The sequence below is a fragment of the Procambarus clarkii genome, chromosome 19 (genome assembly GCF_040958095.1).
Source record: "Procambarus clarkii isolate CNS0578487 chromosome 19, FALCON_Pclarkii_2.0, whole genome shotgun sequence".
NCBI lineage: Eukaryota > Metazoa > Arthropoda > Malacostraca > Decapoda > Cambaridae > Procambarus > Procambarus clarkii.
This window is the reverse complement of record NC_091168.1, coordinates 23,673,865-23,700,401: the sequence shown is the minus strand read 5'-3', so window position 1 is coordinate 23,700,401 and position 26,537 is coordinate 23,673,865. Positions and strand designations below refer to the sequence as shown.

General features: G+C 41.0%; 3 non-coding genes across 3 annotated transcripts; 2 read left to right on the top strand and 1 right to left on the bottom strand.

Annotated features, from left to right (window-relative positions):
• The first annotated feature begins 13,319 nt into the window (after positions 1 to 13,319).
• On the top strand, positions 13,320 to 13,401 carry TRNAS-UGA (transfer RNA serine (anticodon UGA)). Its single transcript has one exon. It is a non-coding gene; the product is annotated as a tRNA-Ser (tRNA).
• Positions 13,402 to 15,007: 1,606 nt separating this feature from the next.
• On the top strand, positions 15,008 to 15,089 carry TRNAS-UGA (transfer RNA serine (anticodon UGA)). Its single transcript has one exon. It is a non-coding gene; the product is annotated as a tRNA-Ser (tRNA).
• Positions 15,090 to 17,736: 2,647 nt separating this feature from the next.
• On the bottom strand, positions 17,737 to 17,818 carry TRNAS-UGA (transfer RNA serine (anticodon UGA)). Its single transcript has one exon. It is a non-coding gene; the product is annotated as a tRNA-Ser (tRNA).
• Positions 17,819 to 26,537: the final 8,719 nt, after the last annotated feature.

The window sequence follows — 26,537 nt, the reverse complement described above, 5'->3', positions numbered from 1 at the left end:
TCATTACATCCTCTGCTGTCACCTCTATATCTGATAGTCTTTCATCTTGGGTAATCTCTTCTAACAAAGGGAGCTGCTCAGGCTCGGTTGTGAACACTCCATGGAATTTTGCATTCAGTACCTCGCAGATTTCCTTGTCGCTTTCTGTATATGCCCCTTCTGTTTTCCTCAGTCTTGTCACTTGGTCATTTACCGACATCTTCCTTCTTATATGGCTATGTAGTAATTTTGGTTGCTTTTTCGCTTTGACTGCAATATCATTCTCATAATTTCTTTCCGACACTCGTCTTATGTTAATGTAATCATTCCTAGCTCTGTTACATCTAATCCTGTTGTCCTCTGTCCTTTGTCTTCTGTACTTCCTCCACTCCCTCCTGCTTCTCACCTTTGCTTCCTGACACTGTCTATTAAACCATGGGTTATTATATTCCCTCCTGCTTTTTTCCTTTATTGTTGGAATAAATCTATCTTCAGCCTCCTTGCATTTCAATATGACTTGGTTCATCATACCTTGCACTGTTTTTCCTCTAAGTTCTTCCTCCCACTGCACTTCTCCCAGGTAGTCCCTTATCCTTCTGTAGTCCCCTTTTCTGTAATCAAGTCTCCTTTCCCGGACCTCTTGTCCTTTGGTCACAATTTTAAGCTCCATCATGTAGTCAAAGACTAGGACACAATGGTCACTAGCTCCTAGTGGTATTTCATGTTCCAACTGCTCGATGTCTTCTACATTCTGAGTGATAATGAGATCTAATAGGCTGGGCGTATCCCCTCTTCTTTCCCTAGTATCTTCTTCCACATGCTGTGTTAGGAAATTCCTGTCAATAACGTCTACCAGCTTCGCTCCCGCGCGTGTGTGTGTGTGTGTGTGTGTGTGAGTGTGTGTGTCTGCTGCCTACACCTTGTCTCACTCAGCTGGTATCTGTCTAAAACATTTTTGTCAGATATCTGGACACATTTTTGTTAATACGTGTTAATGTACATTCGTGTTAAATTAATACACATTCGTGTTAATACGTATGTCTCGTGAGTGGCTTGTGTTTGTTGACTAATATTGTAAACCTTTTCATTCCAGTCTGAGTTGCAATGAGGGAAAGTTAAAATCAAGGTGTCTTATGCTTAATAATTTGTAATTAAACAGTTTGTTAGGTTCGGTTTTTAATATACTTTTGCTGATTGTATTCCTGTCTACTCAGTCAGATAGTCTACTTCAGTGTCTAGTAAATCAGTCGGTCTACCTGTATACCCTTGAAGTCCATCAGGGGATCCTGTGGTAGTCGTTGACCACTGAAGCATTGGATCAGTGGTCGATTTAATTAAATCTGAAATCTGATTTTTTCATCTGATTTTTTTAAATCTGAAATCTAAATCACTGATTTTTTAAATCAGGGAATCTGAAATAGACCTGCGTGTGTGTGTGTGTGTGTGTGTGTGTGTGTGTGTGTGTGTGTGTGTGTGTGTGTGTGTGTGTGTGTGTGCGTGTGTGTGTGTGTGTGTGTGGAGCGACACAGGTCTGTAATTAAGACTGAGACTGAACGACGAAGCTTCGCCCAAGAGGTGCAGGAAGAGGACACTATATAGCGATTTATGACGACGACAGAGTTAGCGAGAGGCCGTCGACGACCAGGAGTCAGTCAACACGACCTGTGATGGAAAGCTAAGTAGGGAAATGGTAGGAAAATTCACAATGCCGTTGGGAACAGTCCAAATACATCCTACAAACAGGATTAGCGAGCATCACGCACACACACACACACACACACACACACACACACACACACACACACACACACACACACACACACACACACACACACACACACACACACACGACCAGGAGGATAAACTATTCAACACTGGTGGGACGCGAACAATGGGACACAGGTGGAAACTGAGTACCCAAATGAGCCACAGAGACGTTAGAAGGAACTTTTTCAGTGTCAGAGTAGTTAACGGATGGAATACATTAGGCAGTGATGTGGTGGAGGCTGACTCCATACACAGTTTCAAATGTAGATATGATAGAGCCCAGTAGGCTCAGGAACTTGTACACCAGTTGATTGACAGTTGAGAGGCGGGACCAATGAGCCAAAGCTCAACCCCCGCAAGCACAAATAGGTGAGTACAAATAGGTGAGTACACACACACACACTCACTCACTCATCGTCTTGAACCCATTCTCGAACCCCTTGTCCTGTGGGTGCAGCGAGTCTGACGGTCTGGTAATCCCAGTCTGGGATGTTCAGATCCCATCCACAAACAGTGATTGATTGGTGATAGATTTTTTTCCAATTCTTCTCTTTTCATTCATTTATTTGATGTACTCTTACTCTCGTCTTCAACTGCAGAATGAGGGTTTTAGTAAATCTGGAAAACAGACAAACTCCACAAATAACAGATTAAGGTGGAAAAGTAAGAGTATGTGGCATATGTATTTACTATCTATGTCTGCAGGATCGAGCTGTCAGCTCCTGGGCCCCGCCTTTCTAACACGTGTTAATAATGGAAGATACCACAGTGGGCACAAGGGAAGAAATTGATCAGAAGTAATCACTATTAAGCCTGTATGAGTATATAACACTAGTAAGGGAAATGAGGACAAGGAATTGGGATATAAGGAAAGCCTGAAGTAACGGTGCCCAACCACTTGTACCTTTGGGGATCGAACGGCGACCTTGCAAGATGCAAGGCCGTTGCTGAGGCAGTTCAGAAACCACCCCGAGGCTGTATAAAGGTTTCAAACACACTGCAACATTTGAATTGTCAATAATCATAATAATAATATTGACGAATTGTTCACTAATAATTATCACAAAGTACTTAACTATTGAGCTGTTTCAATAATGATTAATCCATCACAAGTTTATCTCGAGCTGGTAGAAGATAAAAAAAAGTCCTCTTTAGGATGAAACAAAAAATTAACTTTTATTTCTAAATAAAAATGATTTTTAACAGTCTGATAAATAAATATTTTTTTCGAAAAAATACTGACGACTTTTCGCCAAATCATGATAAAACTGGATGTTTTTTCCGATAGGTGTTTTTTTCTATTTGCTGTTCAGCCATATCATTAAAGTTGTGGTATTTTGCTTATAAAACAATAATACTGTCAACATTGTTGGTAGAGAGGCTGAAGGTCTCAGCCTCTCTACAAATCGTAAATCGTGTAAATCGCCTCTGGTACTGTGTGTGTGTGTATTGGGATAATTTACACCAACACCAGACTACGCCAACACAAAACTACCCCAAGTCACAATTACCTCTTAACACGAGACGCGAGGCTGGCCCAATCCACAACTACCTCCACCCTCAACAACCCAACACAACACAACACAACCTCAAAACTACACAACCAGATTACATTACTCATGCAGCTCAGCACCTTTTGGCAATGGAGCAAAAAAACAAAAAAAATCTTGAGAAGAATGTTTTTGTAAAGTCCTCTTGTGCATCGAATCCCCCCCCCCCCGCCCCCTCCATCCCTTTATGGCTCGGGTAAGGATCCAAAAACCAGAAAAAAAAGAGATTGAAAGGAATATTTTGTCTAAAAAAAAAACTTTTACTCTCAAAAGAATCTCACGAAATCCCTTCTTCTAGTAGGAAACTATTTCTCAATTTTAGTCGCTCTCAAAGGAACTCTCACAGAAGAAGCCTTTTCTCGTACAAGAACCCTTTCTAATAAAATAAACTAATTTCCCTGTAATAACTTTTTCTTATAAATGAACCTTTTCTCATCAAATAATCCCTTTCTTTCGAAATAATTATCTCTCTCGAAAATACCCTTTTTTCATAAAAATATTTCCCCTCTTCTGTAAAAAAAGCTAAAAAAAAGCTAAAAGAAACCTGTTATACATCGGAAGGGATCGAGAGAGATATAAGAACTTCTGGCAGATATGAGGGAAATAACAAGCTTCTCTAATTCTTGTTAAAACTCTCCAAGACGTCACTAGTTTCTGGAAACCAGAGAAAAACATTTCTTTACATTGCTCTCTGGGAGAAGCAAGAATTATTATTTTCTACTTGATTGGGGCAAAATTATATATATATGTATATATAAATGTTTTTATATCTATAATTCCTTTAATATATAATTAAATTCATATTATCGTTTTAATATGGTTCTAGTGTATGGAAAATAGTAACGCTATCTACAGCAAAATACTTAAAAAATAGCTGTATTCATTAATATTATAACTACTAAACAAGTTTGCCTATTTACCTTGTAAATTTATTTACATAAATTTTAAATTAATAAATAAATTAAATAAATAAATTAAATTATTATATAAATAATTTACCTATTTAAGCTACTTAAAACCATGCCCATACAGTGTCTAGAAATGATTTGTTTGTCAACTTATTATAAGTTTTCTTAAATTAGTAAACAACATTTTTGTGCAATCTTGAGTCTGATCGAGACACCAACTTACAACCTGTTTTTAAAACATATTGTTTGTTTGTTTGTTTTGTTTTCATTCGCTGTATCGCGGGTTATATGGTCACGGTTTTTTGCAAAAATGAATACCATTTTCAGCTTTCACTTTTGTACTCATAATTATATACATTTTGAGTACTCTTACATCCATTATTTATGTAGATACATTTACATAAATAATGTATTTGATACATGTATTTAGTAGATACATTTCATTCACCTGGGTACTAGAAGACTCGAATCAAGGACCTCACGAGTTGGAGACTGAAGCTCTATCTATATCTATTTAGATACAGATACTTTTAGCATGTGGCCAAGCTGTCAAATGCCGCTAGTAACTATCTTTAGAGCCTAGATGGAGACGGGTCAGTAATATCACCTTCAACATACTTTTTATGACTTGTTAAAATTCATTCAGTAACATCAAAGACATTGATTAGGAACTCCTTGAGAGGTTGAAAAGCTTACCATAAACAACGTGGCTGAAACTGTAAGAATTTTTTCTTTGAGGAGCTGAAAGCTTTCCGTCAAGAAAGTTCAGTGTGTTCAGCTGGAATATTTGAAAAAGAGGTTTAGGATAGACGGAGTAGAAATATTTGAAGTCTGACACTCGAAGAAGCTTTAAATGAGACGAGCTGGATGGAGGAAAGTATTGAAAAGTAGTAATTGCTCTTTCTCCACTTTTTTTCCCCTCGATCTTTCTTTAGTTAAAGTTTTCTTCTTATTTTTCTATCTCTCTTTCTCTTTTTTTTTCTCTCTCGACTTTATGGTTGTCAGTTCCTCGCTCTGCTATTCAGCTATAATATAGATAACTGTCAACTATCTATATCCGGTTTTACCGTGGAGCAATCGACCTCATCTTTGTTTCTCACCAAGCCCATTCCTAACACCCTCCCCCCCCCTTCCCCCTCTCTGTAACCCCCCACCAGACTCACCCCCCACCCTCTGTAACTCCCCCCCCCACCCCCCACCCTGTACCGTCACCAGGGAACCCCAAGCACCATGACCATCACTTCGTCATCGAACAAGCCAAGAGACTAAAGTAGAAACTGTACCATGCGTCAAAGCATTCAGAATTATCCTGTAACTTCACGCTCGTAACTGACGTTATATCTGAAGCCTCCTTAACCACGAGTTCAGAGGACAGTATATTTACATATTATACTTCATCGGATATTGTGATGAAGTGATGAGAAATTTTGCACTATTTATCGCAAACCTTTTTTGCCAAAATATTGCAAAGGGCAATAAAGATATATATATATATATATATATATATATATATATATATATATTTTATTAAATATGACCGAAAAAGTAAGATTAATAATTCTAACACGAATTTTCTCAATCTTTCGTACATTATGCTTCACTATTGGAGGTAAATCAAAAATCACTTCTCCAAAATTCATTTTTATTTCTAGTCTGACGCGACACGGGCGCGTTTCGTAAAACTTATTACATTTTCAAAGACTTCACAAATACACAACTGATTAGAACTTGCGTTTCCCTGGTTTTATATCTACATTTGAGTGAGGTGGGAAGGGTGATGTGGCATTACATTTGAGTAAGGTGGGAAGGATGATGTGGCATTAGAGGATATTAATAGGGTATTAAAAGTATCAACACAAGACAGAACACGAAACAATGGATATTGAATAGAAGTGTTTGTAGAAAGCCTATTGGTCCATATTTCTTGATGCTTCTATATTGGAGCGGAGTCTTGAGGTGGGTAGAATATAGTTGTGCAATAATTGGCTGTTGATTGCTGGTGTTGACTTCTTGATGTGTAGTGCCTCGCAAACGTCGAGCCGCCTGCTATCGCTGTATCTATCGATGATTTCTGTGTTGTTTACTAGGATTTCTAGAAATCCTAGTAAACAACACAGAAATCATCGATAGATACAGCGATAGCAGGCGGCTCGACGTTTGCGAGGCACTACACATCAAGAAGTCAACACCAGCAATCAACAGCCAATTATTGCACAACTATATTCTACCCACCTCAAGACTCCGCTCCAATATAGAAGCATCAAGAAATATGGACCAATAGGCTTTCTACAAACACTTCTATTCAATATCCATTGTTTCGTGTTCTGTCTTGTGTTGATACTTTTAATACCCTATTAATATCCTCTAATGCCACATCATCCTTCCCACCTTACTCAAATGTAATGCCACATCACCCTTCCCACCTCACTCAAATGTAGATATAAAACCAGGGAAACGCAAGTTCTAATCAGTTGTGTATTTGTGAAGTCTTTGAAAATGTAATAAGTTTTACGAAACGCGCCCGTGTCGCGTCAGACTAGAAATAAAAATGAATTTTGGAGAAGTGATTTTTGATTTACCTCCAATAGTGAAGCATAATGTACGAAAGATTGAGAAAATTCGTGTTAGAATTATTAATCTTACTTTTTCGGTCATATTTAATAAAATATGTCTACAGGAAAGACTGCTACCAAAATATACTAATATATATATATATATATATATATATATATATATATATATATATATATATATATATATTAGTATATTTTGGTAGCAGTCTTTCCTGTAGACATATATTATTAAATATGACCGAAAAAGTAAGATTAATAATTCTAACACGAATTTTCTCAATCTTTCGTACATTTCTTTTCACTGTTGAAAGTAAATAAAAAATCAATTCTCCAAAATTCATTTTTATTTCTAGTCTGACGCGACACGAGCGCGTTTCGTAAAACTTATTACATTTTCAAAGACTTTAGTTTACAAATACACAACTGAATAGAACTTACGCATCACGAAAATTCGTGTTAGAATTATTAATCCTACTTTTTCGGTCATATTTAATAATATATATATATATATATATATATATATATATATATATATATATATATATATATATATATATATATATATATATATATATATTATATATGTATATATATATATATATATATATATATATATATATATATATATATATATATATATATATATATATATATATATATATATATATATATATATATATATATAGGACCTAAGTCATTTCATTCATCTACTAACAAACTCAAAAAGGAGAGGCTGAAGAGCTGAAGCAAGATATTAATTTTCAAGCTTATATATATATATATGTATATGCTAAAGGGAAAGGAGGGGGGGGGGGTGTAGGTACCCGGCGTCGCCCCGGGTAAAACAGGGGCCACATCTTCACTACACACTAACCATCATCACTCATTGTCATTAGGCACTCTCTTCCACACTCTAACTATAATAACCACTCGCGACAATCACAACCACACTATATCATCACTTTGATTACCACACACACACACACACACACACACACACACACACACACACACACACACACACACCAGAGGAGATCTACAGATGTCTCCGAAGGCTCCTCATAAGACTAGGAGCAGTCTCACCTTCTCGCTTCCTCCCTCCCACAACTACCACGAGACCAGGAGCAGAGTGGTGAGATGACCAGATCACCGATCACAGTCACCCAGACCCGCGAGGCCGAACGCCAGGGGCGGCGTTCTCGTGCCCTGAGAACGCCGTCGACGACCCTTCTTCCGGAACGACCTACAGAAGACTCGGGGCAGGTGTAGATTCGAACGATCCGGTGTAGCAGGCGCTATAAGGGACAGGGAGTTAGAAACAAGTGAAATGCTTTTAATTTATCATTTTCTGAAAAGCATATTGATGGGTTTCATTGACTCACCGTCTTATCATTCACCAGATTTCATATTCACCCCCTCACTCATCTTCCACTACTCACCCATCTTCCACTGCTCGGCGTACACACACACGCGCGGCTGTCTGCCTCATTAATACAGAATTCTCTCCACTAATCCCGTGATGCGAGAGGCACTAGGCACTAGGGGCACTTTCACCCCTCTGTGAACCCCCCGACCCCTCGCTAATCGGCTTTAAGGATCACTCCATTGATTATTACCATTTGTGTTGTGTGAAAGACCAGGACAGGTGTTGGGTTTGTGGGTGTTCTCCTGTGAAAGACCAGGACAGGTGTTGGGTTTGTGGGTGTTCTCCTGTGAGAGGCCAGGACAGGTGTTGGGTTTGTGGGTGTTCTGTGAGAGGCCAGGACAGGTGTTGGGTGTGTGTGTGTTCTGTGAGAGGTCAGAACAGGTGTTGGGTGTGTGTGTGTTCTGTGAGAGGCCAGGACAGGTGTTGGGTTTTTGTGGGTGTTCTGTAAGACGTTAGGACAGGTGTTGGGTTTGTGTGTGTTTTCCTGTGAGAGACCAGAACAGGTGTTCTGATTTTCCGTGTTCTCCAGCGTACCTGAATGCCCAGGGCATATGTTTTCTTTTTCCAATTTATGGATATCACCTGCCGAGCGCGGAGCTTCGATATAGCAAATACTGACTATCGCAGGAGGCTGGGATATCGCAAGAGGATAGGATATCGCAGGAAGATGAGATATCGCAGGAGAACGGGATATGGCGTTTTGATCTGGCGACCGCTCTAGTGCACCAAAATCTAGTGCACTAGATTTTTACGGTATCAACTATAGCGTACATATTTCATCGCTTTATTTAAATTTAAAGCGTCGTAATATTGACGCTTTCTCTGACTAATGAGGATTTGCGTCATTAGGTTAGGTGGGGGCTCTACCTAGATTCTTACGCTAGAGGTTCAGATAAAAAAAACGCAATAGTTTTGTCTAACTAGAAATGTGTGAGAATCTAAGCAAATCTCCGAGGCTGTTGAGAGCCAATGCTCAGAATACGTCATTATTACGGTGCTTTAAGTCCTAATAAAACGATAAGGTTTTGACGGATTTGTTGATTTTTTGCAAAATTCGATGTATTAGGTCAGGGTGAAATGTTAAGAAATACCACTTTAGATTTGATGTTGGTGAAATGTTGTTTTATTGAGAGAGAGAGAGAGAGAGAGAGAGAGAGAGAGAGAGAGAGAGAGAGAGAGAGAGAGAGAGAGATAGAGAGAGAGAGAGAGAGAGAGAGAGAGATAGAGAGAGAGAGAGAGAGATAGAGAGAGAGAGAGAGAGAGTAAGAGAGAAAGAGAGAGAGAGACATGAATGTGTGTCTGGAATTAGGTGTATTGAGACACCACACGAACGTCCACCTCTCCTCCTCCTCCTCCTTGAGATGGTCAAAGACTATGATCTTCAACAACAGCTTCCTTGTTCCATTCACCAAACTGATTTACCCGAAGGCCTATTTCCATCTAGATGATTTGAGACCGTTTTTGTAACCATATATTTCGTACACACAACCAGACTTGTCTAGTGATCAAAATTATAGGTGGCCGTATATACAATTATTACCAATTATATGTATGTATATTGTAAATGCTAAAATTAGTATACATATTTCATTACCTATTCATATTCTGTTGTTGTCTCTGTCGATTATTTCGACATTTAGAAGAGTAGTCATTAATGAAGCATTTCATATCAAACAACCTCAACCAACTAATAACAGGTATACACTCTACCATCTTCAAGACATAGTTAGACTATCCAGAAAAACTCTGGCCCTTAAATTTACATATTTACTGAACCTATTTACATTTTACAGAACCGATTTACGATTTACAGCACACAATTTACATGCCCTCTGCCTGGACGTTCACGCTATCCCCTCAGGTGAGGCAGACAGGGAAGGTGGACAGGTGAGGCAGACACGGAAGGTGGACAGGTGAGGCAGACACGGAAGGTGGACAGGTGAGGCAGACAGGGAAAGTGGACAGGTGAGGCAGACAGGGAAGGTGGACAGGTGAGGCAGACAGGAAGGTGGACAGGTGAGGCAGACAGGGAAGGTGGACAGGTGAGGCAGACAGGGAAGGTGGACAGGTGAGGCAGACAGGGAAAGTGGACAGGTGAGGCAGACAGGAAGGTGGACAGGTGAGGCAGACAGGAAGGTGGACAGGTGAGGCAGACAGGAAGGTGGACAGGTGAGGCAGACAGGAAGGTGGACAGGTGAGGCAGACAGGAAGGTGGACAGGTGAGGCAGACAGGGAAAGTGGACAGGTGAGGCAGACAGGGAAGGTGGACAGGTGAGACAGACAGGGAAAGTGGACAGGTGGGATAGGTGAACCAACCCAAGAGAGGTGGAGGTACCCCATGTGAAGGGGGGTTAGATGATCAGGTGACAGCGTGGGTCATGTGACAGATCCCTCATGGAGGACAGGGGGAGGGATAGGGGGACAGGTGACTACAGTCCGTGACAGGGGGGGGGGGCAGAGACGGAAATAGAAGACAGAGTTACCAGTCTGGTTTCGCCAGGCTCAGATTGAGCTCCAGTTACCGACTGGATTACTGCTGCGACATGTTCCACTCTCTCACTGTGCACTCTCTCTCTTACCGTGCACTTGTGCGCTCTCTCACTCACCGTGCACTTGTGCGCTCTCTCACTCACCGTGCACACTCGCACTCACTGTGATATTGTAGGAGAGAGAGGAGGAGGGTGAGAGACAGACCCGGGTACCGCCTGATACCGCTTCTAGTCTGTCTGTCTGTCTGTCTTTACGCAGCGTCTGGGATGCTCCAGGACGCAGGTTCGAATCCTCGTCACGGCCCTTGTGGATTTGTTCATTGTGTGTGTGTGTGTGTGTGTGTGTGTGTGTGTGTGTGTGTGTGTGTGTCTGTCTGTCTGTCTGTCTGTCTGTCTGTCTGTCTCTCTCTCTCTCTCTCTCTCTCTCTCTCTCTCTCTGCCTCTCTCTCTCTCTCTCTCTCTCTGCCTCTCTCTCTCTCTCTCTCTCTCTCTCTCTCTCTCTCTCTCTCTCTCTCTCTCTCTCTCTCTCTCTCTCTCTCTCTCTCTCTCTCTCTCTCTCTCTATCTCTCTCTCTCTCTCCCCCTCTCCCTCTCTCGTTCCTTTTCGCTATTCTCACCTTTCCCTGTTATTCTAGCCAGCGAGCTCCGAAACCACCACAAGGAAAGCGCGAAAAACCTTTTTTCTGTTTTTATTTTCATACGTTAATAAAAATGGCCCGAAAGTCACAGCTGCAGAGCAATATGTAAACAGACCACCGAGAACACCAATATAAACTTCGATAACCGTCAGTACACAAACGGTTCATTGGTTCGAAAACAAAAAGAACAATATTTTTGTTTGAAGCTGTTTGGCACAGAAAATGGGATATAAGGGCGTGCATAGGTGTGTGGAGTATCGAAAATCAAGATGAAATTCGAAGATTCATGTGGTGCTTAATGTGTGTGTATGGACATGTTACGAAGGTTCAAGCGGTTCACACACACACACACACACAGAAACACACACACACACACATATACACACACACAGAAACACACAGGGGGCCTCGTAGTTTGGTGGATAGCACGCAGGACTCGTAATTCTGTGGCGCGGGTTCGATTCCCGCACGAGGCAGAAACAAATGGGCAAAGTTTCTTTCACCCTAAGTGCCCCTGTTACCTAGCAGTAAATAGGTACCTGGGAGTTAGTCAGCTGTCACGGGCTGCTTCCTGGTGTGTGTGTGTGTGTGTGTGGTGTGGAAAAAAAAAAAGTAGTTAGTAAACAGTTGATTGACAATTGAGAGGCGGGCCGAAAGAGCAAAGCTCAACCCCCGCAAAGACACAACTAGTAAACACACACACACACACACACACACACACACACACACACACACACACACACACACACACACACACACACACACACACACAAACACACAATAATCATATGCTTGGCTGACCAAAATATGTACTGCCTTTAGCGTTTTGAGGAAGGGATCATTGAATCCTTGTACATCACATATGTCAGACCAATCCTGGAGTATGCGGCTCTAGCAGCGTACTCCAGGATTGGAGATTACATCTAGTCAAGCACAAGACGACTCTAGAAAAGATTCACAGGTATGAAGTGAGTAATGGTATCCAATAGAATAAAAAGTAAAGAGAATGTAAAAAAGAGAAAGATATCACACACAGAGATCACACTAACGTGATGCATCAAATGAACAAATCCACAAGGGGGATGTTCCCGGACGCAGGTTCGAATCCTCGTCACGGCCCTTGTGGATTTGTTCAAGAGAAAGAAATTAAAAGAGAAAAAAGAGAATAAAAGAGAAAAGTTACAACGAATTAAAGAACATTAAATGGGATAACTCATAAGAATTAAAGTTACCAAAGTAATACTCATTCGGTTCACCGCTAATCATGTAGAGTCAGGGCCCAGGAGCTTGAGCTCATTCCCCACAAAATCACACTCGACCATCAACTCGTTCTCTCCTAATACGACGGATATTTTGTTTTTATATAAGCAACCAATTGGTCAAGAGATGCGAGGCATTAATAAGACTAAAGCACCGTAATTCAGACGTTTTACGTCCATCAGCCTCAATAGGTTTAGTGGGATGCTTGGGTTTGTAAGTTTCTGGTTAAGGCAAACCGTTGCATTTTTTACGGAGTGGCAAGTGGAGAGAACGTCTAAAACCAAACGTTGTTGATAGACGGGCTCACTGTGGTCCGCAAGGGCTCAGACTATTATTTTTTCCTTTCAAATGGCGTCATTTGAGGGGGTCCCATTAGCAGAGTAGGTTTCATTTCGTCTCACAATCGAGAATTTCAGGTCGGAAAATCCCAAGCGGGACAAAAATGGTTGACGTATTTCCTATCACCTAATACATCTGTTCACCTAGCACTAAATAGGGACCCAGTAGTTAGTCAGCTTGTTGAGAGGTTGCATTCTGGGCGGGGTCAGTAATACGACATCTGGGGTTAACAGGGGGGGGGGGGAAACCTCGATATAAGCCTAACGTGTATACATACACTCTGGCTTCCTGCCCCCCGACACAATGGCTTATCATTTTGGTACCCCTCACTCGTATATACAAAACCAAAAACATTATTATATCACATACTTTTCCCCCTTTACCTCACACAGCTGCGGTGTCCGAGTGGTTAAGGAGATGGACTTGAAATCCATTGGGCTCTGCCCGCACAGGTTCGAATCCTGTCCGCAGCGACACTATTTTTACTACAGTTGAAGGGAATGCGAACATATAATTGTCGCTGAAAATTCGTATTCAAATTCGACAAGATACAAAGCCGTATCTTAGAGCAATGAAGCGACTTGGAATATACAGTGCTAAGATGGGAACACCTCAGTGACTTAGACGCTCCGAGCACATATTTGGCTACACTGTTGTGTCTTGGAAGCTCGAACACTTGACTGGGAAAGACTGGAGTCTTTGAGATGTTTAATGACTATATGTCGCATGTGGAAAGTGGTATGAGGACAAGGAGCTGGGATATGAGGACAAGAAGCTGATATATGAGGACAAGGAGCTGATATATGAGGACAAGGAGCTGGGATATGAGGACAATGAACTGAGACACCAAGCTCCTTGAGGCAGCAAACCAGTATGAAGAAACATACTCGAATGAACATACAGAACAAAATATCGTAACTGACATCAATAAGTAAGAAAGAATAAGACGAAAGGAGAAAGAAGAACAAGTATGAAGAATGAAGAATAAGACAGAAGAAACAATTCATCATCACAAAGTGCCACCCCCCTCCCTGCCGTCTCCCAACCACAACAGCTCATTAACAGCTGGGTCTCAGGTCCTCAGCAGCTGTCTCTCCTTCAACACTGTCTCTCCATCCTCCTCTGTCACTCAAGCTATGACTATACACTCCCCATCTCCCCCTCAACCACTGGGGGGTATCTTGACAATGTCTTGACAATATCTTGACAATGGGGGTTTCTAAGGCTGTGGCCTTCTGCAGATTCATTCATTCTTATGATCTTACTCATTTTTTTATCTTGCATTTGTCTAGTTTTGTTATAATTCTAGAGCAGAAGCAAATGCTTACTAGACACAGAGTGAAATTTCTGTACATCGTCTAGATATATGTTAAATAAAATTATATATGTGTTTTCATTTACCAATAAAGATAATATTCCACGATTTTTCTATGTAAGAGATATCATATCATTGTAGATATCATTGTAGATATCATATCATAGGTAGATATCACTTTTTTAGTTAATAAACTTGCATAAGTTATACTCGTTTCTTAAGAAGGTAAGAATATAAGAACATTGCTTGTTATAAACGAGTTATGACCACCTGTTCTTCTCTATTTCTCCGACTTGAAGTTTACCTGTTCATGACCTGATAATATATTTAATATATTATTTACTGGTTTGAATTATTGATGGACTCCGGTACTGGCCATATTGTTCATATCGTGTGAGTAGTGCATTTAGAAATAGTGATTGGTTGGGCACGTGGAACTACTGATGGCTTGGGCACTTGGAACTAGTCCTGGTTTGAAGCCGTAGAACTTGTTTTAGAGCTAGAGCTCTAGAGCTCTAGTTCCAATTCTAGTTTTAGAGCTAGAGCTAGTTACAATTGGGTAATTGGAACTACTGATAGTTTGGGCCCCTTGAAACTTCGGTTATAGAAACATAATAATTGATTTTACATTTGTTCTAAATACTGTTTGTGATTAAAGCTCTACTGTTAGGAAAATAAGTTAGATCGATACCGTAAACCAATTTACCATTAACCTTAAAATTTAATTAATAGAACTTAGCCCCAACCAAACCATTACTCAGACAGCTGCGGTGTCCGAGTGGTTAAGGAGATGGACTTGAAATCCATTGGGCTCTGCCCGCACAGGTTCGAATCCTGTCCGCAGCGACTGTAATTTTGGAAAGACTCACCCAAGAGCATCCAGTAAAGAGTGGGAACTAGGAGACCTACCTCAGAATAACGCAATCCACTACAGCGTTGGTTGTTTGGGGGTTAAACCTGTCATTCTCTGGAAGATAATTGAAAGCGATGATTCACAATATCGTGGCTGAAGTATGTTGACCAGACCACACACTAGAAGTTGAAGGGACGACGACGTTTCGGTCCGTCCTGAGTATCGACTTGAGAATGGTCCAGGACGGACCGAAACGTCGTCGTCCCTTCAACTTCTAGTGTGTGGTCTGGTAAACAAGATAACTGAAGCCCACCACACTCATTTACTGTCCAATCAGCCAGTATACCTTAGTCCAGAACATCGTCCAGGACTGAAGTTAACTCTTGGTGTATACTGATAACCAATGGTAAACCAATGTTGTATACTACCCCTCTAGGGTATACAGTGAGTTGACCAGACCACACACTAGAAATTGAAGGGACGACGACGTTTCGGTCCGTCCTGGACCATTCTCAATCGACTTGAGAATGGTCCAGGACGGACCGAAACGTCGTCGTCCCTTCAATTTCTAGTGTGTGGTCTGGTCAACATACTTCAGCCACGTTATTGTGACTCATCGCCTGCGTATACAGTGAGGTAAAGTTAAGCGCCTCTATGCTGTCGTATGGGGGATTGCATTTGAGCAAAACAAGGCCATAGCAAACTCGTAATGGAAATAATATATGCTTTTTTCGAGGTGTTGAGGTTCAGGTGATGGTCGCAAGGTCCTCTCGTCGCACGATACGAGGACAAGGAGCTGGGACACGAGGACAAGGAGCTGGGACACGAGGATAGGGAGCTGGGACACGAGGATAGGGAGCTGGGACACGAGAACAAGGAGCTGGGACACGAGGACAAGGAGCTGGGACACGAGGATAGGGAGCTGGGACACGAGGACAAGGAGCTGGGACACGAGGACAAGGAGCTGGGACACGAGGACAAGGAGCTGGGATACGAGGTCAAGGAGCTGGAATACGAGGACAAGGAGCTGGGACACGAGGACAAGGAGCTGGGACACGAGGACAAGGAGCTGGGACACGAGGACAAGGAGCTGGTACACGAGGACAAGGAGCTGGGACACGAGGACAAGGAGCTGGGATACGAAGACAAGGAGCTGGGACACGAGGACAAGGAGCTGGTACACGAGGACAAGGAGCTGGGATACGAGGACAAGGAGCTGGGACACGAGGACAAGGAGCTGGGACACGAGGACAAGGAGCTGGGACACGAGGACAAGGAGCTGGGATACGAGGACAAGGAGCTGGGATACGAGGACAAGGAGCTGGGACACGAGGACAAAGAGCTGCAATACGAGGACAAGGAGCTGGGACACGAGGACAAGGAGCTGGGACACGAGGACAAGGAGCTGGGACACGAGGACAAGGAGCTGGTACACGAGGACAAGAAGCTGGGATACGAGGACAAGAAGCTGGGATACGAGGACAAGGAGCTGGGACACGAGGACAAGGAGCTGGTACACGAGGACAAGAAGCTGGGACACGAGGACAAGGAGCTGGGACACGAGGACAAGAAGCTGGGATACGAGGACAAGGAGCTGGGACACGAGGACAAGGAGCTGGGACACGAGGACAAAGAGCTGGGACACGAGGACAAGGAGCTGGGACACGAGGACAAGGAGCTGGGACACGAGGACAAGGAGATGCGACATGAGGACAAGGAACTAAAAAAAAAGTCAAAATAACCTTTATTTCCACCTTATCTATGTAATCTAATCTCACTCGCTACGATAAACATCTCTCCTTCAGATAACATTGTGCTACATATGAGCAAGATAAATATGTGTAAACCACTCACATAAAGCCTCCAGCCAGACACAACAGTTTTACTAATCATTATATCATTGTTCCGTAATTACTTTTCGGACATTACAAATCCCTTGTAATTATATGTGATTGATTATTGACATAAATATGTCGCTGTTGATTCTTATAATAGAATTATTCTAATATTTATTGATTATTAGTAAGTAATTTAGTGTGTAATACATAAATAATACAGAGTTTGTTAGACACTAAGCTGGGTTAAATTTCCTGTGTATAGTATTCGTTTGCGTGGGTGGTAGGGGTGATAGAGTGACTGTTGGGGATTCTAGGTGGGTGGACTCTAGGTGGGTGGACTCTAGGTGGGTGGACTCTAGGTGGGTGACTCTATAGGTGGGTGGTGGAGTGGTAGATGAGGTGGCGGTGATTCTAGGTGGGTGGTGGAGCGACCACTCATTCTAGTCCAAGTTCCCGTTCTAGTTGAGGCCTGGTCGACGACCGGGCCGCGGGGACGCTAAGCCCCGGAAGCACCTCAAGGTAACCTCAAGGTAGTCTTGTAAACATGTCATTTCGTCCCCATGTCAGGTACCAGGAAGTGAAAACAAAAACTCTCGAAATCGTCCACAGGTATCTCCTAGGTACGCTGTACGTATGGCTCAGCATGTCGAATATATCCTACAATATTCTAAATTAATTTTAAGTCGATATTCCTATATTTAAATTGTGTTTTTAAACACCTGTGGCAACAACAGCTTTTCTTGTCACCATAACTTCTTCTTAGAATTATATATCGGGCAAAAAAAAAGAAAAAAAAATTGACCGCTGCGGACAGGATTCGAACCTGTGCGGGCAGAGCCCAATGGATTTCAAGTCCATCTCCTTAACCACTCGGACACCGCAGCTGTGAGTGTGTTAGACAAGTGTGTGAATATAATAAACTTCTTGGAGTGATTAGGTTGAATTTTTTTGGAGACATTCAATTACCAGATAAGGCAATCATTTGTTGGATTCATAGAGCGTAATCATACTAATGAGAAAATCCGTAGGAGCCGTGTTGAGGGTTCGAACCTATTCGGCGGGTGTTCTCACACACGTTGGATTGTTTCAAGAGTAGGTTAGACACGTATGAGTAAGTTTTGGGAGCTGTCTTATTGCCTCGTGGTGCAGTGGTAAAACACTCGCCCAGTGATTTGCCAACGCTTTAGCCTGGGTTCGTATCCTGGCCTGGAAGGATTGACTGGGCACCAGTCCCTGAACTGTAGCCTCTATTCATCCAGCAGTGAATGGTACCTGCAGGATTGTTATTAAACGATTTGTATTGGGGAAAATTAGGATTAAGGTTGTTGTTGTTAAAGATTCGCTACCTGGAACAAAAAGTTCCAAGTAACACGGACTATGGTGAGCCCGTAGAGGATTAAGGACCTGCCCGAGACGCTACAGTGGCTGTACAAGTCTCTAAAGTGCGATGTAAGACTCTTGAGCGACCGCCTCGCTTCCTGCTGGTCCTTGAAGGTAGAGCACAGTTCCTTCACTTTGTCTTCAGAGTGAAGGAACTCTATCCCAGCGCCTGCCCTCAAATTCCTTCCAAGGGCTCTATAACTATGCTGGCTCGGCATTTTATCTCGAAAACCTCAGATTTTCTGAGGTTTTTCTGAGGTCCCAGCTCCTTGTCCTCGTATCTGGGTTTCTGACGCCATCTTGCATGGTTTCAGCCTTCGGGGCTAATCGTTTTGTGCTCAGTGTTGTCTTATATTGCTGTGATCAGCGCAATCGGCTAACAACAAAATGTTCCCGGGTTCGACTCCCGCGCAGGGCGAGACGTTTGGGCGCTTATTCTTATACCTGAAGGCTCTGTACACTTAGTAGTAAATATATAGCTCTGAGTCAGCCAACTGTTCTGGACTGCATCCTGCCAATGGTTGATGAAGTGAATGCATACACTGGCTGCATTTATACATTCCCTACATTATACATTCGCTGCATTTGACAATATATTCAGTCATGTCAGTAATAGAGTTAAGATCACCAAGAAAATTCATGCTTATTAGATATTCTGCATTAAAATGCAACCGTGTATTCCTATAGTCTTTGATCTGCAGTTGTAGGATTGTAATACAGTTCTCTCATGCACAGCTATGCACAGGACCACTCGTGGGGGCAGCCCGACAATGTACATGCATATGTATGTATGTGTATATGTATATGCTGGTGAGAATTGCATTTCAACTTTCCAAACGCATATGAATCACATTCTCTGGTTGAGAACTCTCTCTCTATATATATATATATATATATATATATATCAAAGAACAGATCTCAATCCTTGTCTATATAGGACGAACTGAAATACATGTATTATACGGTGATTAACTCTGTAAAAGAACTCCAATCACCTTCTGTGATTAAGTGCTAGGTATAACTTACTATACGTGTAAAAGCACCCTAATCACCTGTATAGTTGCATGCTCAATAACCCAGTACACAATCTGCAGCAGGCTTGGGCTCGAACCCTGTCCCTGGAGGACAGAAGATATTGTGTAGAGGGGCTGGTAAGGAGAGTATAAATGAATGACACATCTGTGGTGCAGAATAAAATGTAAAAAATACATTTCTCTCATACATCGCTATATGCAGCGGCTCACACGTGTGGCGACCATGAATCAGTTCATACAGCCCTCTGGTACATCCATACACGTGTGGTAACCAGCCAATTCATACAACCCTCTCATACAACTACACGTGTGACGACCATGAGCCACTTCATACAGCTCTCTGGGACATACATACACGTATGGTGACCAGCCAATTCATACAGCCCTCTCATACAACTGTACACGTAGGCCGTCCATGAACCAATTCACACAGGTCTCTCTCATACATACACGTAGGCCGGCCAGCCCATAAAACGTAATGTTATTATGCGAATCATCGTATACAACGCAGATGGACACATTTATCATCAAGGACGGATTACATTAATGGCAGTTGAATGAAAACCACCCGATAGCATGCGTGGAATAATTGCCATAAAACCTACAGCCGAAATTACAGTGAGGATTACAGCGGTGAGCAAAGCTGTGTAGCTCACACCAGGAAGGGATCAGCCCCCATTGAGTCATTGGTATAAAGCAGTTATGGCTAACTATAGCTATGACCCTCGTAGCTAATGAATGCCTCGTTAAAAGGCGTTTAGTAATGACTTGCGGTGTCATTGTGGTGTGAGTTTTCGCGTTGTTTATAAGAAAATTAACTCAATAGTTGAACACACTTTAAATGTCAATATTGCAATTGTATAAAATATGAACATGGGAGAGTTTTTTGGTATTATTTTCTACCACAGACGTGGCCACACACTTACAAGGCTAACCAGCATATATACATTTTCTTCTGTCCTCCATGGACAGGGTGAGAGATCTGTTAAACATATAGTTCAGGGATTTATTAAGCAATCAACCACAGAAGGTGATTGTAGTGCTTTAAAATGATAATCTAACTATAGACATAAATACAGATACACAGAGTTACATCTGCCCTACATAAAGTGTTCGATGTGTCTTTTACATAGTGTCATTAATGTGAATTTACAAAGGTGAAATGTAATTCTGATCAGCTTTCACATATACTTTATACACATACATACATACACATACTCACATATATACATACATGTACATATATACTTACAAATACACATATACACATACATACACATATACACATACATACATACACACATACATACATACATACCTTTATGGCTCTCCTACTCTGAGAGGGTAAGATAGCTGATAGAGAAACTAGAGTGTTATTAAGCACTTAACCACTGAAGGTGATTAAGATGCTTTTACAAGCTCAGGTTATATAGTTACAACACACACATGCATTGCATAACTGATACATTACATGACCAATTTTGGATACAAGTCCAATATATCATCAAGTATTCCAGTATTTATATAGTAGTTGCAGAATTCAGCATACCTGAGCCCAACAGGGCGAATGTCAGTCAATAGGAGACATTCTACAATATAATGTTCAAGAGAGTGCATGTTTTCTCCTTCACGAAGTTAACACATTTGACACATCGGAGAGTGGAAGACTATTGTATTCAGAGTTAACTTTCAGTAAGGTAGTATTTCAAGGCACCATTCCTTCTTTCGGTCCTATACTAAATCCTTATACATTACTCATATCCCTTCCAAGTGCTGTATAGTTATAATAGCGTATAGTGTTTTCTGCTAATAATTACCTTTCCTTACATTCAAGTTATTATCATTGTAAATTCAGTCTTGATGTTAGATTTCTTTAGTTGACATATATATAATGATCTCATGGATACAGAACCATTTCATGGTAACTATGGATATCTCATGGTTACCGTATCAGTATTTTATAGCATAAATGAAGCTAAACAATAATCAGCAACCACTCACAATTTTGATCAGTTGTGGAGTACTCCGCACACATTTGTTATTGAGTCTTGTGAAATGTCTCAAAACAAATCTTGTCATTTATCCCGAGAAAGAGAGTGTACGGATATTACATCCTGGTTCATGCTACTGTTTAGCTCCTATGAATGTCCTCGTTGTGTTCCTGTATGTATATATATATATATATATATATATATATATATATATGTGTGTGTGTGTGTGTGTGTGTGTGTGTGTGTGTGTGTGTGTGTGTGTGTGTGTGTGTGTGTGTGTGTGTGTGTGTGTGTGTGTGTGTGTGTGTGAGTGTGTGTAAGTGTGTGTGTATCTACCATTTGTGCCCGCAGAATCGAGCTTTTAGCTCTTGGGCCCTGCCTTCAAACTGATATATTGTTTTTTTTCCTCTATTACGTATATTACAGATATTGTTTTCTAACATACGCGTGCACACATACATCACCAGGAAGCAGCCCGTAGTAGTTGTCTAAATACCAGGTACCTATTTACCGCTTGGTGAACATGTGTATCAGATGAAAGAAACTATTTACATTTGTTTCCACCTCGGCCAGGAATCGAACCCGGGATTTTAGAACATCGACCCAGAGCGCTTTCCACTCAGCCGCGAGGCCCCGTATTAGTGTGTGTAAAAGGAATTACAGTAAACATTTACTAATGAAAATACGATATAAAGAATAAAAAAGAGCAGATAAAGTTGCACTGTTAAACAAAAAGATGAAATACATGAAAAATAACGACTAAAAGATATGTAAAATGAATAAGGGAAAATGTAAAAAAAAATAAAAAAATAAAAAAAACATTTTTTGTAGGAAACAAAATGTCAAAAAAGCTTTAATTTGCTGTAACTACCGCTTTAAAAATATTGGATTATTTCGTGTTATAACAAAAAAATTAATTCAGCACCTCACTTTCAAAGCTTTATTAAATCACATTTTGAAATTATTTTCAACCCGGATGAATTATGAGAAAACAAAATCAGATTTTTTGCATTGCAAGCCTGAGAGAGAATATTTACGCACACACACACACACACACACACACACACACACACACACACACACACACACACACACACACACACACACACACACACATATATATATGTGTGTGTATATATATATATATATATATATATATATATATATATATATATATATATATATATATATATATATATATATATATATATATATACTCACTTGCATAAACGCACTAGTTATTTGTAACTTAAAGAACTCAACCTCCTGAAGGATTCGAACCTTAGATAGCATGATGCTCCAAACACCAGCGTATCCAGAACGTTATACACTTGACCATTGCAGACTTTACAAAAGTTGTTGATAGCCGAGACTATTTGAACCAACGACCCGAGAGCACTTACAATGGGAAGAGAAGCACCTTTGCATCTGTTCCACAGATATGCCACTCTCTAGCAATTGGGATTATTACCTCCCAACAGCACTTGTAACCACGTCTTACTCTCTGTATGGCTACTACACATTCTTAATCTTCACGAACTTAATTACTGAACCTAATCTTCATCATTAAACCAATCACGTCTGTTCTTTGCGGGCTATTCCTGCCCGTGCCATCTCTTGGGTGGCTTAATCTTCATCAATCCATTTCTCTTCAGTTAAACGACTTGATGATGGTCTAGGATTGACCGAAACGTCGTCGTTTCTTCACTTTCTGATGTGTGGTCTGGTCATTATATCTGAATTATATCATTCTATAAAGCCTCTACCTAATAAAAAAAATTACATTAAATAGAACGGTGTTATGAGGCTCTTCAGTCCTCTCATAATGAGAGAGAGAGAGAGAGAGAGAGAGAGAGAGAGAGAGAGAGAGAGAGAGAGAGAGAGGGAGAGAGAGAGAGAGAGAGAGGGAGAGAGAGAGAGAGAGAGAGAGAGAGAGAGAGAGAGAGAGAGAGAGAGAGAGAGAGAGAGAGAGAGAGAGAGAGAGAGAGAGAGAAAGGGGTGGGTGGGGAAAGAGTGGAGCACAGGGAGGGAGAGCCAGGCTCTCTATCCTCCTCTCTATCCTCTCCATCTCCTGGTCTATCCACCAGGACTTGACCCAACATCGTGGAACATACATCACCTCCCTCCCTCGCCTTGGCCGCAAGATTTATTCCTCAATATCAGTTCTTAGCCTGATTTATTTTCTCATACTTCAAGGACCGCAGCCACAGTAGCCTGGTTTACCTGTCTTGTGTATAAACATTACGTAGAGTGTTGTCTGATATATATACAGTCAAGCTTTATCTTCCTGAGATAAGATAAAGACTGCTGCTTGTAGACTGCTTGCGCTTTCTGACTGCAGCAAGCAGTCTATAATCACGTAAGCACACTTATGCCTGAATCCACTGGGTAAACTGGATTTAATTTGGGAAGTACAATGGAGCCTCAAACAGGTAGATTATAATATTGTTTCATTGCCAACCTCCTCCAAATTGCATCCAGAACTTCCTCCCATACACAACTTCCATACACAACTTCCATACACAACTTCCATACACACCTTCCATACACACTACTCTTTTTAGCACATTTATCCTAGACAAGGTATTATTCTCAAAATTCACCCGACACAATGTGAATTAAAAAATGCATGCAAATTTTATATATATATATTTTTTCTGATATGAAATACCATCTCCCCTGAGCTGATAATCACGTTCGATTAATCTATCATAGATCGTGGATTTTTGCGATTCCAGGATGGATCTGTAGCGTCAATCCTTTGAAAAGAGGTTCTAATCCGTCAGAATGAGGATTGAAATCTCTTCCAGTCCATTGCCAGGGATTAAACTCTCCACTTCTTCACGAAGACAGGGAGATAAGATAGCATACAACGGGATTAATGGACATGGAGGGTTATTTGGTAAGTCCAGCCATCCTCGTTTGAAAATTCTAAACAGAGTTTTAACAAGACATACTTTGAAGTCTTGAAGATGGAAGTCTTTACAAGTCTTGAAGATGGAAGTCTTTACAAGTCTTGAAGATGTTATAAACTGTAATCGAGGGTTTGCTGGCTGTTGACAAGCATTTGATATGTAGTGATTCGCCTATGTCTAATCTTTTATTGTTGTAAGACAGTAGAAGATTAGACATAACCGAAGTACTGCACATTAAACAAATTCAGCCAGTTATCAACAGCCAACTGGCATCATTTACCATCTTGGAGACCAAGACAGAACATGCAGCATACTCTCCCAGCCGTCACTGATACATAGGAGATGGGTAAGCTGCAGTGATTGGCTATTGGCCCATGTGAACACTTTATCCCGATTGATAAAGATTAAGCCACCCAAGAGGTGGCACGGGCATGAATAACCCGTAAACTTTATCCCACCTCAATCTCGGTTATATACTCTGTAGCACCATCTGACTAGTTCTCATCTCAACTCTGCCTTTGAAAATGTTGACATGGCCAGCGAAACCCATCTTTTAACGTCAGGCCATAATAAAACTGTGAAATTAACTTTGGAGAGGTTAATATTTCAACATTCTTATATTTAGATATATTTATATAGAGTAGAATAATATAAAATTAACACAACGTCTATTATACATTAATGACTAGTTTATATCTCTCAGGCGACGTGTCATGGATTATAAATACCACGAAGCCACTCAGCTCCACTGCCTGGCTTCTGTGAATTACTGATACCATCTTCCAGACACACCATCACTCTCAGGACTCGGTAGCTCAGTAATTATCAAGAGAAAGCGTTAAACCAATATGTCTATCTAACAACCACCTGGAACTGGACGTTCTGGTCTAATTAAATTGGAATGGTTATTATTCTAATGATGATAATTAGTGTAAAGCAGACACCCCAATTACACTGGACTACTCTAGATATAATGCCCTCATTCGTATATATAAACATTGACTTTCTGCAAATCGTTTTGCTCATAATTCGTATGAATGTTAAAGAATGAGCACATATATGTACCCAAGTGCTAGTTAGCACGCATTTGTACGCGGAACCACACGCAAACACCTATATTCACTCACTAAATGGGCAACCAATGGGGAAAATGAGTAATCCATGATGTAATCAAATGATATAAAATATTACAGACAGAAACAAGTTTTCCATTTTTTCACATTCAAACGGGATCATTTCACATTATATATACATATGTAAAAGAGAATCGAACTGCGTAAATAAGTTGAATTTTCGAGACTGTTTAATTATCAGCAAAATTGGACCGGTGCTCAACATTATAATTTCATATAATTACATATAAATTATATATAAAATTACGTATAATTACATATAAAACATTTTGAACGGAGTCACTTTTAGGACTAAGAAAACAGTGTTATCAGGTAATGGAATCGAACCAGCATCCCTGAACTGGCACATGCATTACCGAGTGAACCATAATTAGCTCAAGTTAAAGTTAAATATTAGGAGAAAGCGCAAAGCCAATGAGGCTACATATAGCACCTGGAGCTGGGATAAGACATCAAAGTCCAAATAACCACTTATTAGACCCACAGGAATCGAACGCCGACCATGCAGGAAGCGTGGTCTGGGCTATACCGACCAGTCCAACTGGATGGGTCCAAGGAAGCATTGTATACCCCCTGAGATGTTCAGTCGTTTGAAAAACAATAACGAAGTGCGATACCCGCTAGTACGCTCGTTATCGTGAACAGTTAATGGCTGTCTTGGCTGTGATTGGACATTAATTAAAGCACCTAGTTTCCCCGTGATTGACAGTGATGTTGAAGGATGCTGTGAACAGTGAAGGATGCTGTGAACAGTGAAGGATGCTGTGAACAGTGAAGGATGCTGTGAACAGTGAAGGATGCTGTGAACAGTGAAGGATGCTGTGAACAGTGAAGGATGCTGAGAACAGTGAAGGATGCTGTGAACAGTGAAGGATGCTGTGAACAGTGAAGGATGCTGTGAACAGTGAAAGATGCTGTGAACAGTGAAGAATGCTGTGAACAGTGCCGGGAGATGAGGAACTGTGACAGAGTGCTTCACTGCCCATAATAATCTCCTCCCGTTCTCATAATCTGCCTCTCCGTACAAAATCCAACCTATCAGCCTAACCGGAAACGTGCCGAACCCAACCAACCCACCTAACCTATCGAGGCATACAAAACGTCGATATTAAACTAATATTGACGTTTATAATAATATTATTATACTAAA